The sequence below is a fragment of the Arachis hypogaea genome, chromosome 20, assembly GCF_003086295.3.
Source record: "Arachis hypogaea cultivar Tifrunner chromosome 20, arahy.Tifrunner.gnm2.J5K5, whole genome shotgun sequence".
Classification (NCBI taxonomy): domain Eukaryota; kingdom Viridiplantae; phylum Streptophyta; class Magnoliopsida; order Fabales; family Fabaceae; genus Arachis; species Arachis hypogaea.
This window is the reverse complement of record NC_092055.1, coordinates 116,774,192-116,784,289: the sequence shown is the minus strand read 5'-3', so window position 1 is coordinate 116,784,289 and position 10,098 is coordinate 116,774,192. Positions and strand designations below refer to the sequence as shown.

The 10,098-nt window shown below is 42.1% G+C and overlaps 1 non-coding gene across 1 annotated transcript; it reads right to left on the bottom strand.

Annotated features, from left to right (window-relative positions):
* Positions 1-657: 657 nt before the first annotated feature.
* Positions 658-765, bottom strand: LOC112787434 (small nucleolar RNA R71). Its single transcript, XR_003194849.1, has one exon. It is a non-coding gene; the product is annotated as a small nucleolar RNA R71 (small nucleolar RNA).
* Between the last annotated feature and the right edge of the window lie 9,333 nt (positions 766-10,098).

Below are 10,098 nucleotides of genomic sequence, written 5' to 3'. Positions count from 1 at the left end.
AAATTCGACCCCCCTCTTCTATCTGTGTTCGAATTTCTTCTTCTTTTCTTCTACTAACAATAAGGATCCTCTTTACTGTGACATAGAGGATTCCTCTTCTTTTCTTTTTCTCTCCTCTTTCTTATGAGCAGGGACAGAGAAAAAGGCATTCTTGTTGAAGCTGATCCAGAACCTGAAAGGACTCTGAAGAGAAAATTAAGAGAAGCTAAATTACAACAATCCAGAGACAACTTGATTGAAAATTTCGAACAAGTAAAGGAGATGGCAGCCGAACCCAACAACAATGCAAGGAGAATGCTTGGTGACTTCACTGCACCTAATTCCAATTTACATGGAAGAAGCATCTCCATTCCTACCATTGGAGCAAACAACTTTGAGCTGAAACCTCAGTTAGTTTCTCTGATGCAGCAGAACTGCAAGTTTCATGGACTTCCATCTGAAGATCCTTTTCAGTTCTTAACTGAATTCTTGCAGATATATGATACTGTTAAGACTAATGGAGTAGATCCTGAAGTCTACAGGCTCATGCTTTTCCCTTTTGCTGTAAGAGACAGAGCTAGATTATGGTTGGATTCTCAACCCAAAGACAGCCTGAACTCTTGGGATAAGCTGGTCACGGCTTTCTTAGCCAAGTACTTTCCTCCTCAAAAGCTGAGCAAGCTTAGAGCTGATGTTCAAACCTTCAGACAGAAAGAAGGTGAATCCCTCTATGAAGCTTGGGAAAGATACAAACAGTTGACCAAAAAGTGTCCTTCTGACATGCTTTCAGAATGGACCATCCTGGATATATTCTATGATGGTTTATCTGAGCTATCAAAGATGTCACTGAACACTTCTGCAGGTGGATCCATTCACCTAAGGAAAACGCCTGCAGAAGCTCAAGAACTCATTGACATGGTTGCTAATAACCAGTTCATGTACACTTCTGAAAGGAATCATGTGAGTAATGGGACGCCTATGAAGAAGGGAGTTCTTGAGGTTGATACTCTGAATGCCATATTGGCTCAGAATAAAATATTGACTCAGCAAGTCAATATGATTTCTCAGAGTCTGCATGGAATGCAAGCTGCATCCAACAGTACTTAAGAGGCATCTTCTGAAGAAGAAGCTTATGATCCTGAGAACCCTGCAATAGCAGAGGTAAATTACTTAGGTGAACCTTATGGAAACACCTATAACTCAACATGGAGAAATCATCCAAATTTCTCATGGAAGGATCAAAAGCCCCAACAAGGCTTTAATAATGGTGGAAGAAACAGGTTTAGCAATAGCAAGCCTTTTCCATCATTCACTCAGCAACAGACAGAGAACTCTGAACAAAATACTTCTAATTTAGCAAACTTAGTCTCTGATCTATCTAAGGCCACTGTAAGTTTCATGAATGAAACAAGATCTTCCATTAGAAATCTGGAAGCACAAGTGGGCCAGCTGAGTAAAAGGATCACTGAAATCCCTCCTAGTACTCTCCCAAGCAATACAGAAGAGAATCCAAAAGGAGAGTGCAAGGCCATTGACATAAGCGCCATGGCCGAACCTGTGAGGAGAGGAGAGGACGTGAATCCCAAGGAGGAAGACCTCCTGGGACGTCCAGTGGTCAATAAGGAGCTTCCCTCTGAGGAACCAAAGGACTCTGAGGCTCATCTAGCGACCATAGAGATTCCATTGAACCTCCTTATGCCCTTCATGAGCTCTGATGAGTATTCCTCTTCTGAAGAGAATGAGGATGTTACTGAAGAGCAAACTGCCAAGTTTCTTGGTGCAATCATGAAGCTGAATGCCAAATTATTTGGCATTGATACTTGGGAAGTTGAACCTCCCTTGTTCATCAATGAACTAAGTGATCTGGATCAACTGACATTGCCTCAGAAGAGACAGGATCCTGAAAAGTTCATAATACCCTGCACCATAGGCACCATGATCTTTAAGGCTCTGTGTGACCTTGGTTCAGGAATAGACCTCATGCCCCTCTCTGTAATAGAGAAACTAGGAATCTGTGGGGTGCAAGCTGCGAAAATCTCATTAGAGATGGCAGACAGCTCAAGAAAACAGGCATATGGACAAGTAGAGGACGTGTTAGTAAAGGTTGAAGGCCTTTACATCCCTGCTGATTTCATAGTCCTGGATACTGGAAAGGAAGAGGATGAATCCATCATCCTAGGAAGACCTTTCCTGGCCACAGCAAGAGCTGTGATTGATGCTGACAGAGGTGAAATATTCCTTCAATGGAATGAGAAGTCCCTTGTGTTTAAAACTCAAGGATCTCCCTCTGCAACCATGGAGAGGAAGCAGAAAAAGCTTCTCTCCAAGCAGAGTCAACCCGAGCCCCCACAGTCAAACTCTAAGTTTGGTGTTAGGAGGCCACAACCAAACTCTAAGTTTGGTGTTGAACTCCCATATCCAAACTCTAAGTCTGGTGTTGGAGAGTCTCAACAAAGCTCTGCACATCTGTGAGGCTCCATGAGAGCCCACTGTCAAGCTATTGACATTAAAGAAGCGCTTGTTGGGAGGCAACCCAATGTTTATCTAATTCTTATTTTTATTGTTTTTCATGTTTTCTTAGGTTCATGATCATGTGGAGTCACAAAATAAATATAAAAATTGAAAATGGAATCAAAAACAGCAGAAGAAAAATTACACCCTGGAGGAGCATCTGTCTGGCGTTCAGCGCCAGAACAGAGCATGGTTCTGGCGCTGAACGCCCAAAATGGGCAGCTTCTGGGCGCTGAACGCCAGAACAGGCATGGTTCTGGCGTTCAACGCCAGAAATGGCACACAGATGGGCGTTGAACGCCCAAAATGGCCACCAACCTGGCGCTGAACGCCCAGAGTTGGATACAAAGGCATTTTTACATGCCTAATGGGTGCAGGGATGTAAATCCTTGAACACCTCAGGATCTGTGGACCCCACAGGATCCACTCAGGATCTGTGGACCCCACAGGATCCCCACCTACCTCCACTCACTTCTTCTCACCACTCTCTTTCACACAACCCCATAAACACTTTTACCCAAAAACCCTTCACCAATCACCTCAAACTCTCTTCCCCATCACCTCTTCACCACTCACATCCACCCACTCCTCCCAATAAACCTACCTCATAAACTCCACCTACCTTCAAAATTCAAAACCAATTTCCCACCCAAACCCACCCATATGGCCGAACCTTAACCCCCCCTCCATTCCCTATATAAAGACCTCCATTCTTCACCAAATTCACACAACACACCCCTCTACACTCTCCTTAGCCGAAACCACATCTCCCTCTCCCTCTCCATATTTCTTCTTCTTCTTCTTCTATTCTTTTGTTTATTGCTCGAGGGCGAGCAATATTCTAAGTTTGGTGTGGTAAAAGCATAGCTTTTTTGTTTTTCCATTACCATTGATGGCACCCAAGACCGGAGAATCCTCTAGAAGAGGGAAAGGGAAGACAAAAGCTTCCACATCCGAGTCATGGGAGATGGAAAGATTCATCTCTAAAGCCCATCAAGACCACTTCTATGATGTTGTGGCCAAGAAGAAGGTGATCCCTGAGGTCCCTTTTAAACTCAAAAGAAATGAGTATCCGGAGATCCGACATGAAATTCAAAGAAGAGGTTGGGAAGTTCTAACAAATCCCATCCAACAAGTCGGCATCCTAATGGTTCAAGAGTTCTATGCCAATGCATGGATCACCAAGAACCATGATCAAAGTAAGAACCCGGATCCAAAGAACTATGTTACAATGGTTCGGGGGAAATACTTAGATTTTAGTCCGGAGAATGTGAGGTTGGCGTTCAACTTGCCATACATGGAAGAAAACGCACGCCCCTACACAAGGAGAGTCAACTTTGATCAAAGGTTGGACCAAGTCCTTATGGACATATGTGTAGAAGGAGCTCAATGGAAGATTGACTCCAAAGGCAAGCCGGTTCAACTAAGAAGATTGGACCTCAAGCCTATTACTAGAGGATGGTTGGAGTTTATTCAATGCTCAATCATTCCCACTAGCAACCGGTCTGAAGTTACTATAGACCGGGCCATCATGATCCATAGCATCATGATTGGAGAAGAGGTGGAAGTTCATGAGATTATACCTCAAGAACTCTACAAGGTGGCTGACAAGTCCTCCACCATGGCAAGGTTAGCCTTTCCTCACCTCATTTGCCACCTATGCAATTCAGCTGGGATTGACATAGAGGGAGATATCCTCATTAAAGAGGAAAAGCCCATCACTAAGAAAAAGATGGAGCAAGCAAGAGAGCCCAGTCATGGAGCTCAAGAGGCGAAGAAGCTCATCACCATGAGATTCCGGAAATACCTCAAATGCACTTTCCTCCACAAAACTATTGGGAGCACATCAACACCTCCCTAGAAGAATTGAGTTCCAATATGGGACAACTAAGGGTGGAACATCAAGAGCACTCCATCATGCTTCATGAAATAAGAGAAGATCAAAAAGCAATGAGGGAGGAGCAACAAAGACAAGGAAGAGACATAGAAGAGCTCAAGGACATCATTGGTTCCTCAAGAAGGAAATGCCACCATCACTAAGGTGGATTCATTCCTTGTTCTTGCTTTCTCTGTTTTTCGTTTTCTATGTTATGTGCTTATCTATGTTTGTGCCTTCATTACATGATCATTAGTAGTTAGTAACTTTGTCTTAAAGATATGAATGTCCTATGAATCCATCACCTCTCTTAAATGAAAAATGTTTTAATTCAAAAGAACAAGAAGTACATGAGTTTCGAATTTATCCTTGAACTTAGCCTAATTATATTGATGTGGTGACAATGCTTCTTGTTTTCTGAATGTATGCTTGAACAGTGCATATGTCTTTTGAAGTTGTTGTTTAAGAATGTTAAATATGTTGGCTCTTGAAAGAATGATGACTAGGAGACATGTTATTTGATAATCTGAAAAATCATAAAAACGATTCTTGAAGCAAGAAAAAGCAGCAAAGAACAAAGCTTGCAGAAAAAAATAATAATAATAATAAAGAAAAAGAAAAAGCAAGCAGAAAAAGCCAATAACCCTTAAAACCAAAAGGCAAGGGCAAATAAAAAAGGGATCCCAAGGCTTTGAGCATCAGTGGATAGGAGGGCCTAAAGGAATAAAATCCTGGTCTAAGCGGCTAAACCAAGCTGTCCCTAACCATGTGCTTATGGCGTGTAGGTGTCAAGTGAAAACTTGAGACTGAGTGGTTAAAGTCAAGGTCCAAAGCAAAAGAAGAGTGTGCTTAAGAACCCTGGACACCTCTAATTGGGGACTTTAGCAAAGCTGAGTCACAATCTGAAAAGGTTCACCCAATTATGTGTCTGTGGCATTTATGTATCCGGTGGTAATACTGGAAAACAAAGTGCTTAGGGCCACGGACAAGACTCATAAAAAAACTGTGTTCAAGAATCATCATACTAAACTAGGAGAGTCAATAACACTATTCGAAATCTGAAGTTCCTATAGATGCCAATCATTCTGAACCTCAATGGATAAAGTGAGATGCCAAAACTATTCAAGAGGCAAAAAGCTATAAGTCCCGCTCATATGATTGGAGCTATGTTTCATTGATAGTTTGGAATTTATAGTATATTCTCTTCTTTTTATCCTATTTGATTTTCAGTTGCTTGGGGACAAGCAACAATTTAGACATTGTTTTTAGTATGTTTTTAGTAGGATCTAGTTACTTTTAGGGATGTTTTCATTAGTTTTTATGTTAAATTCACATTTCTGGACTTTAATATGAGTTTGTGTATTTTTCTGTAATTTCAGGTATTTTCTGGCTGAAATTGAGGGACTTGAGCAAAAATCAGATTCAGAGGTTGAAGAAGGACTGCTGATGCTGTTGGATTCTGACCTCCCTGCACTCAAAGTGGATTTTCTGGAGCTACAGAACTCGAAATGGCGCGCTTCCAATTGCGTTGGAAAGTAGACATCCAGGGCTTTCCAGCAATATATAATAGTCTATACTTTGGCCAAGAATTGACGACGTAAACTGGCGTTCAATGCAAGCCTTCTGCCCAAATCTGGCGTCCAGCGCCAGAAAAGGATCCAAAACCAGAGTTGAACGCCCAAACTGGCACAGAAACTGGCGTTCAACTCCACAAATGGCCTCTGCACGTGCAACACTCAGGCTCAGCCCAAACACACACCAAGTGGGCCCCAGAAGTGGATTTATGCATCAATTACTTACTCATGTAAACCCTAGTAGCTAGTTTATTATAAATAGGACCTTTTACTATTGTATTAGGAATCTTTTGATCATCTTAGGATCTTAGGATCATCTTTGAAGCATTGTTCTTAGATCAAGGGGCTGGCCATCTCGGCCATGCCTGGACCTTTCACTTATGTATTTTCAACGGTAGAGTTTCTGCACTCCATAGATTAAGGTGTGGAGCTCTGCTGTTCCTCAAAGATTAATGCAAAGTACTTCTGTTTTCTATTCAATTCATCTTATTTCGCTTCTAAGATATCCATTCGCACCCAAGAACATGATGAAGGTGATGATTATGTGTGACGCTCATCATCCTTCTCCCTTATGAACGCGTGCCTGACAAACACTTCTGTTCTACATGAAATAAGCTAGAATGAGTATCTCTTAGGTCTCCTAACCAGAATCTTCGTGGCGTAAGCTAGAATGATGGCGGCATTCAAGAGAATCCGGAAAGTCTAAACCTTGTCTGTGGTATTCCGAGTAGGATTCAATGATTGAATGACTGTGACGAGCTCCTAACTCGCGATTGCAGGGCGTTAGTGACAGACGCAAAAGGATAGTAAATCCTATTCCAGCATGATCGAGAACCGACAGATGAATAGCCGTGCTGTGACAGGGTGCGTGAGCATATTATTCACTGAGAGGATAAGATGAAGCCATTGACAAGGGTGATGCCTCCAGACGATTAGCCGTGCCGTGACAGGCATTGGATCATTTTCCCGAGAGATGACCGAAAGTAGCATTGACAGTGGTGATGTATCACATAAAGCCAGCCATGGAAAGGAGTAAGACTGATTGGATGAAGATAGCAGGAAAGCAGAGGTTCAGAGGAACGAAAAGCATCTCCATTCGCTTATCTGAAATTCCTACCAATGAATTACATAAGTACCTCTATCCCTATTTTATTATATAATATTCGAAAACACCATTATCAATTTATATCTGCCTGACTGAGATTTACAAGGTGACCATAGCTTGCTTCATACCAACAATCTCCGTGGGATTCGACCCTTACTCATGTAAGGTATTACTTGGACGACCCAGTGCACTTGCTGGTTAGTTGTATCGAAGTTGTGACAATTATGTATTGAGATCAGTGCACCAAGTTGCTCACGTTGCCAGGGATTGTTTGAGCCTGGACATCACAATTTCGTGCACCAAGCTCAACAAGGCTTTAATAATGTGAAGAAATAGGTTTAACATAGTAAACCTTTCCATCATCCACTCAGCAACAGACAGAAAACTCTGAACAAAATACCTCTAATTTAGCAAACTTAGTCTCTGATCTATCTAAGGCCACTGTAAGTTTCATGAATGAAACAAGATCCTCCATTAGAAATTTGGAGGCACAAGTGGGCCAGCTGAGTAAAAGGATCACTGAAATCCCTCCTAGTACTCTCCCAAGCAATACAGAAGAAAATCCAAAAGGAGAGTGCAAGGCCATTGACATAGTCAACACGGCCGAACCTGGAGAGGAAGGGGAGGACGTAAATCCCAGTGAGGAAGACCTCCTGGGACGTCCAGTGATCAATAAGGAGTTTCCCTTTGAGGAACCAAAGGAATCTGAGACTCATCTAGAGACCATAGAGATTCCATTGAACCTCCTTATGCCCTTCATGAGCTCTGAAGAGCATTCATCTTCTGAAGAGAATGAGGATGTTACTGAAGAGCAAGTTACCAAGTACCTTGGTGCAATCATGAAGGTGAATGCCAAATTATTTGGTATTGAGACTTGGGAAGATGAACCTCCCTTGTTCACCAATGAACTAAGTGATCTGGATCAACTGACATTGCCTCAGAAGAAACAGGATCCTGGAAAGTTCGTAATACCTTGTACCATAGGCAACATGATCTTTGAAAAGGCTTTGTGTGACCTTGGTTCAGGGATAAACCTCATGTCCCTCTCTGTAATAGAGAAACTGGGAATCTTTGGGGTGCAAGCTACTAAAATCTCATTAGAGATGGCAGACAATTCAAGAAAACAGGCTTATGGACAAGTAGAGGACGTGTTAGTAAAGGTTGAAGGCCTTTACATCCCTGCTGATTTCATAGTCCTAGATACTGGGAAGAATGATGATGAATCCATCATCCTTGGAAGACCCTTCCTAGCCACAACAAGAGCTGTGATTGATGTGACAGAGGCAAACTAGTCCTTCAATTGAATGAGGACTCCCTTGAGTTTATAACTCAAGGTCATCCTTCTGTAAACATGGAGAGGAAGCATAAAAAGCTTCTCTTAAACAGAGTCAACCAGAGCCCCCACAGTCAAACTCTAAGTTTGGTGTTGGGAGGCCACAACCAAACTCTAAGTTTGGTGTTGAACTCCCATATCCAAACTCTAAGTTTGGTGTTGGGAGTCTCAACAATGCTCTGAACATCTGTGAGGCTCCATGAGAGCCCACTGTCAAGCTACTGACATTAAAGAAGCGCTTGTTGGGAGGCAACCCAATTTTTATTTATCTAATTTTCTTGTTCTTTCATGTTTATTAGTTCATGATCATGTGGAGTCACAAAATAAATATAAAAATTGAAAACGGAATAAAAAACAGCAGAAAAAAAATCACACCCTGGAGGAAGACCTTACTGGCGTTTAAATGCCAGTAAGAAGCATCTGGCTGGCGTTCAACGCCAGAACAGAGCATGGTTCTGGCGCTGAACGCCCAAAATGGGCAGCATCTGGGCGTTTGAACGCCAGAATTGCACCCTGGAGAGAGCTGCGCTGAACCCCAGAACAAGCATGTTCTGGCGTTCAGCCAGAAATGGGCAACAAATGGGCGTTCAACGCCCAAAACAAGCACCAATCTGGCGCTGAATGCCCAGATTTGTGTGCAAGGGCATTTAGCATGCCTATTTGGTGCAAGGTTGTAAATCCTTGACACCTCAGGATCTGTGGACACCACAGGATCATCTCAGGATCTGTGAATCTCACAGGATCCCCACCCACCTCACCCTCTCTCTCCATTCATGGTCATCCCTTCTGTTTTCCATTCACCACTCACATCCATACACACATCCCTCCATCTCCTCCATATCTTCTTCTTCTTCTCTATTCTTTCTTCTTTTGCTCGAGGCGAGCAATATTCCAAGTTTGGTGTGGTAAAAGCATAGCTTTTTTTTTTCCATAACCATTAATGGCACCTAAGGCCAGAGAAACCTCAAGAAAGAGGAAAGGGAAGACAATTGCTTCCACCTCTGAGCCATGGGAGATGGAAAGATTCATCTCACAAGCCCATCACTAAGAAAAGGATGGAGCAAACAAGAGAGCACATTCATGGATCTCAACAGGCACATGAAGAAGCTCATCATCAAGAAACCCCTGAGATACCTCAAGGGATGCACTTTCCTCCACAGAATTTTTGGGAGCAAATCAACACCTCCCTAGGAGAATTAAGTTCCAACATGGGACAATTAAGGGTGGAACATCAAGAGCACTCCATCATCCTTCATGAAATTAGAAGAGATCAAAAAGCAATGAGGGAGGAGCAACAAAGACAAGGAAAAGACATAGAAGAGCTCAAGGACATCATTGGTTCCTCAAGAAGGAAACGCCACCATCACTAAGGTGGATTCATTCCTTGTTCTTACATTTTCTATTTTCGTTTTCTTTATGATTAAGTGCTTATCCATGTTTGTGTCTTATTACATGATCATTAGTATTTAGTACTATGTCTTAAAGTTATGAATGTCCTATGAATCCATCACCTCTCTTAAATGAAAAATGTTTTAATTCAAAGAACAAGAAGTACATGAGTTTCAAATTTATCCTTGAACTTAGTTTAATTATATTGATGTGGTGACAATGCTTCTTGTTTTCTGAATGAATGCTTGAACAGTGCATATGTCTTTTGAAGTTGTTGTTTAAGAATGTTTAAATATGTTGGCTCTTGAAAGAATGATATAAGGAACATGTT